Source organism: Coenobita brevimanus, chromosome 56 (assembly GCF_032717465.1).
Source record: "Coenobita brevimanus isolate Jiangsu-jjx chromosome 56, ASM3271746v2, whole genome shotgun sequence".
NCBI lineage: Eukaryota > Metazoa > Arthropoda > Malacostraca > Decapoda > Coenobitidae > Coenobita > Coenobita brevimanus.
This window is the reverse complement of record NC_137009.1, coordinates 14,819,357-14,825,356: the sequence shown is the minus strand read 5'-3', so window position 1 is coordinate 14,825,356 and position 6,000 is coordinate 14,819,357.

Here is a 6,000-nt window from a genome sequence, read left to right as displayed (position 1 = left end):
TTGGGTCATTGGAAAGCCCTTTTGACTCCAGGTTCCACCCACACGGTCCTTTCTGTTATTTGACAGTCACGATGAGCCTTTTTCTTTTAATGTATGATAATGCAAACTGTCTCAAGTTCCCCCTCACCTGATCCTGCTGATCTTTTGACTTCGATGACGACCCCGGGTCCTCTTCGTGCTACTTCTCCGATTCTCACTACTTATTCAAAACATCCATTAATATCTACTGTTCACATTTACCTACACCAGCTCCTATCTCACGACCACTTACATCCATGACTGAGAAAGGACAAGGTGAAGTATGCCAGGGAAATCAATAAGTAGGTGGAAGGCTGTTTTCATGCGAATGACCTTCGACCAGCTTTCTGAGCCCAGAAGCTCCACTCTCAGTCTGGATGGCAGAAAAATGGCTCTTGTTGGGAGCTAGTGAGTATAGGGATCGTTGGGCTGAGTGCTTTGAACAGCTGTATTTGGCAGAACCTCCCAGTGATGTGCTTCCATCAGCTGATGTACAACCACTGACTGCTCTTCCACCATTTTACAATACTGTGCTGTCTCTAGAGGAAGTCAAGAAGGCAGTGGATAGGTTGAAAAGTGTAGACTATCTAGTGATTGCAGCATCCTGGCAAAACTGATCATAGTTGTGGCCATAATGAAGGCATTATATGCAGTCGTAAAAGACATTCGGTGGACTGATATTGTTCCTTCTGACTGGACAGGGGATTCGGTTACCCCTATCAAGAAACGGGAGGGAGACCAACACTTTTGTACAGTAGTAACTACAGTGGTATTACAGTCCTCTGTGTACTGGGCAAGGTACTTGCTCACATTCTCCTGATGCATATCCAGGACCTTTTACTAAAGTTTCAAATGCCTGAGCAGTCTGGATTCACGCTCAAGAAGTCTACAGTTGACTACATCCTGGCTCCTCGAGTTCTCATGGAACACCACTTTGAATATCGACAAGGTCTGCTTGTAGTGTGTGTCGATTTCAAGAAGCTGTTTCACAAGCTATGTTGGGAGGCACCATGGGATCTTCTGTGATTGTATGATCCCCGTGGGGCTAATCTAACTGACTGCTGGCCTGTATTCAAACACTGTTGTCAAATGCTGAGGCAGAATATCGGACTTCTTCCCAGTAAGTACTGAAGTAAGACAGTTATGTGACCTTGCTTCCGCTCTTATCAACACATGCACGGAATGGGTACTTGGCCGAACTGTGAGTCAAAGTTACTGTGGTGCATCAGGTGGGAATTTCAAACTTACTGACCTTGACTTTACAAATGATGCAGTTATCCTAGCAGAGTCGCAGGAGATACTTCTCAGTGCCATTAAGGAATTTCACGACAATGCTTTGGCATTGAGATTAATGGTCTCTTAGACCAAAACAAAGGTCCAGGCATTTGGTTTCATGTTGGATGAAGCAGTTCAGTCTGTCCAAGTATATGGTGAGAATGAGGACGTCTTGGTAGATTCACATATCTTGGTAGTATTGCAAATAAGAGCGGTATGTCAGACAATGAGATTGCTCATTGCTTCAGGCTGGCCAATGGGGTTATAAATTTACTGAATTCGGGTATTTGACAGTGCCGTTATTTGTGTAGAGGTGCGAAAATTCTCATCTTCAAGACATTGGTGAATGCTGTTTTACTCCATGGCTATGAGACGTGGGCACTAAACAGTGACTTGAACGGGTGAATTATCTCCTTTAATGTTAAGTACCTTCGCATGATCATGGGATATCACTGGTACGATCAGGTACTTAATGAGTGACTACTCTGTGAGACTGAGCTGAGGCGTTTTAGCCACATGATACGTCAGTGACAACACCAGTTATATGGGCATGTGGCCCGTTTTTCTGAGGCTGACAAAGTTTGTCTTGGGTGGAGATCAAGCGGAAGGCCAAGATCTGGTGGCTGGGCAGGATGACCATACATGTTGAGAGATACTTAGAGGGGGAAGATTTACTCCCTGGAGGGTTGCACCAGTGGGCCCTTGTGGTCGGAGTCAGTGGCTGAGTGAGACTGTGTGCACCACCATGGCTTTTTCCCCCTCCCTCCACTGCTAATGAACAAACATCATAGTATTAAACCCTCAGTTTTTCCTTGACACACCTCGACCTACCTCAGTCGTTGTTAGGAGACTGTCCTTGCTAGTCTTCGATTGGTCTTTCCCACTTCACTCAGGTTACTTAATGAGCCAGAATCTTCAGCTGCCTCATTCACATTGTAACTGTCGCATGCCCATCCGTCACTTTTCTTTATTGCTCTACTGCTTTCCAGCACTGCCTCTCAGCTATTCCCTTCCTTTTCTCACTACTTCGACCCCCACTGATTATTGAATTCCTAGATTACTCTTCCACCATTTCTCATTCCAGCATTATCACTTCTCTTAGTGCTCTTCAAATCATGCATTCAATATATTTTCCTGCTACTGCCTTCTACCATAATGCCATACAGCCGTGTTATGGCCGGATGATACTTCTTCATTATTTCTTCCTTCCTTCCTTCTTTCCTTTTCTATGCATGAGAGAGAGAGAGAGAGAGAGAGAGAGAGAGAGAGAGAGAGAGAGAGAGAGAGAGAGAGAGAGAGATTCTTTCCCCCCTCCTCATATAAATGTTATTACTTTATTATTTCCCACCTATTACATAGATGGAGACTATTGTTTTTGCTGGTATTATTAGTATTCCGGCTTCAGAGTCTCGGGACGATTTCAGGAGAACCGGAGCCCGTGAGAAATCTAAAGGGCCAAGGTTATGTGTCATGGCATGGGTCATTGCTGATAGGAAAAAAAGTCCTAATCCTTTATGCACACTGGAAGGGCATGCCAGAAGATGTCATACCAGTAATATGATGTAAACGAGATAACTTGGTCATGTCTACTAGAGATATTAATGGACCTGCACAAGGAATCTGAATTACCCTGGTTATGTGTCCTGGTATGGGCCATTGCTTAAAGAAAAAATCCAAATTTCCCCAATGGGGTCAAGGTCATTGTAAGAAACAGTAGATGGAGACTAGTGACTGTCTGCAGGAGAGTTATCGAGATCTAGTTATATATTCTTTTTATCTAGCTGTCAAATGCATCGATTTATACAGAAACCAATAGAAATAACATATGACTGCAAAATATTTCTAGTTCCTATATTTCTATTATAACGCTAAATACCTGGTGAGAGAGGATAGTGTTTGGAAACTCCCTGTACTGTTTGCAGATGATACTGTGTTGTTGAGTGAAGACGAAGGGGAGCTGCAAGGGTTGGTGGATGAGTTTGGGAGAGTGTGTAAGAAACGGAATCTAAAGGTGAATGTAGGGAAGAGTAAAGTGATGGTCTTTGAGAGAGGTGAAGTCAGTATATAATCATCATCAGCCTTTTGAGTATCCACTGCTGGACCGGCCTATCCTGACCGAAGTCGGGACGATACAGCCAATGTATCTCTACCAAATGGCTTATGCTGTCTAGTAGAGATTGTATGTAGGGTGAGAAGCCCTTGTAAGTGTAATTGTAGTGTTGGAGTGGCTTTGGATGTGTGTGTAGTCTGTGAACCAAGTGTAATCGGCCCACGCAAGCCGACTGGGTGCAAGCATACTTTACAGCATGCGACACTGGTTCAACTACAGCACCCCTTGTGTCCGCCAATGCAGTAAGTGGCCGGGTGAACACTCCCAAAGTTTATTACCCTGGCGGGGCGCGAACCCTGGTTCACCCGTGTACGAAACGCACACTCTACCACCGTACCATAGAGGCTCCATATATATATATATATATATATATATATATATATATATATATATATATATATATATATATATATATATATATATATATATATATATATATATATATATATATATATATATATATATATATATATATATATATATATATATATATATATATATATATATATATATGATGAATAATCTACTATTTTATCTTGTTTGTTTGGCTTTCTTTTCGATGAGTGTTTGTGTTAAATTATCTTCTTTACAGGCTATTTTATGTCGCCATATGTTATTGCTTTGAATCGAGAATAGATGCACCTTGGAAACGACACACAAATATTAAGAAAAAACCAGGGATGGCCTGATCGGGGGGGGGGGTGTGGGCCCACCCCCCTAATGTGTGTTCTGAGTTGGTCAAAAAATTACTGAGTTGGTAAAAAATGGAGTGTGGAGAGTTTTTTTTTTCATACATAAAAGGGGAGGTATCCGAGAGGACAAAATATTTTTTTCCATAAGTTTTTCTTTATATATATATATATATATATATATATATATATATATATATATATATATATATAGATATATATATGGACAGAGAGAGAGAGAGAGGACAAAATACAAAATAATCTAGTTTCCTTCCTATCAGGGGAATAGTCTAAGCCAAAATCAAGTACCATACAGTAATTAATCAAGGTGACTGGACCTGGACCCCCTTCACCCATGGAATGGTGGCAAGGAGGGGGGGGGGTCATAAATTTGGTTTGTTTACATCTTTTTAGTTAGTCAAACCGTAACGCCAAAAGGATCAAGTTGGTCACACTTGTCCTCCCCCCTCCCCCCGATCACATATTCCTAGGGCCATCCCTGGGAAAACTACAACTCTCAACCTATTCTGATAAACAAAGTAAAATAGTACACCTGAGTATATGGCAGACATACTATCCCAAATGACAATATCCTGCACCGATTATATTTTTCTAACAAAGGCGTCCCCTACACCAAATAAATGATAAGGTGGTATAAGGAATTAAGCAAGTAAAAAAGGCATATTATTAAAGGGGGATGACTTTTTCATTTGTCTGTGTATAGTATGCTTGTTCATATTTGTTCAAATTGAATTTTTTTATAAGTATTTTTTTTTTTCATTCCTTGCATATTGTAGGCGTCCATTAATAATTTACTGTTCTAAATTATTTCAAAGGCGATATAACCTGTACCCACTAACGATAATTACGCGCTACAACATAATCATTATCCGTTACAGAGAATGCCAGCCATTTTCTTGAGCAGGAAAACCTTCACTATATTATAATTATATTGTACAGTAACGTATTCTGTTGGTGATAAATTTCTTATGCAATGCTTCTTCTGTGGAACATTGTCATATGTCCTTTATTACAACGCTAGCTGGAAAGGGATTGGAAGTTCGTGCTTAGAACTGAGGTAGAAATATGAGATCATCATTGTTAAGTGCGTCTTTTATGGTCTTCCTACTCTTTCAGTTCAAAATGTTAAATTGTAAGACATGACTGATTAGATTTTCTTTTTGTTAGATACACCCTGAAAATACTGTTACTCTGAGGCATCCCTGATGCAGAATGGTAACAAGTCCGTACATATTGTACTTTAATAGTTCAGGTAGCTAAAAATTTCTCGGGTCAGGTCACTTCAACCTTGTAAGGCCAGCTTGAGTAGTTTTTAACAACTTTACACCGAACCTTGTGGGAGGGCTGTGGATAAGAACCAAGGATTCGATTTTGAGATTACAGAGAGAGGTCAAAGGTCGAGCCATCTTTCGGTGATTTGCTCCAAAATTGATGGAAAGATTCAGTATAAAGAAGAGTTTGACCTTCTTTTTTAATTTAGAACAGTAGGTTAAGGTCACGTACAAAGGTCAATAAGTTAACAAAATGGTAAATTTATGTAAAATGGTTGTTTTCAAATTGTATATACCATTCACGACTGACAGTAGCAGTATTAGTTTGGGATGTAAAAACACTTAATTAATTACCAAATCTTGTCACATAACATTTCAGTTTTGATGTAGTGACCAGACAACACACAGTGCCGAGGCTGAACTGGTAGAAAAGTGGTGTACGTAACTCACCTCGTTGGGGCTCATTACTTCAATTAATTTTGTAAGGAAAGATGGCTAAGAAACACATCAGTTTATAAAATGATATTCTTTTAACTAATTCTGATATAATCACGATAATTAAATTTCATTAAGCACAGTGAGTTAATATAATTTCATTAACTGTAAGAACTCACAT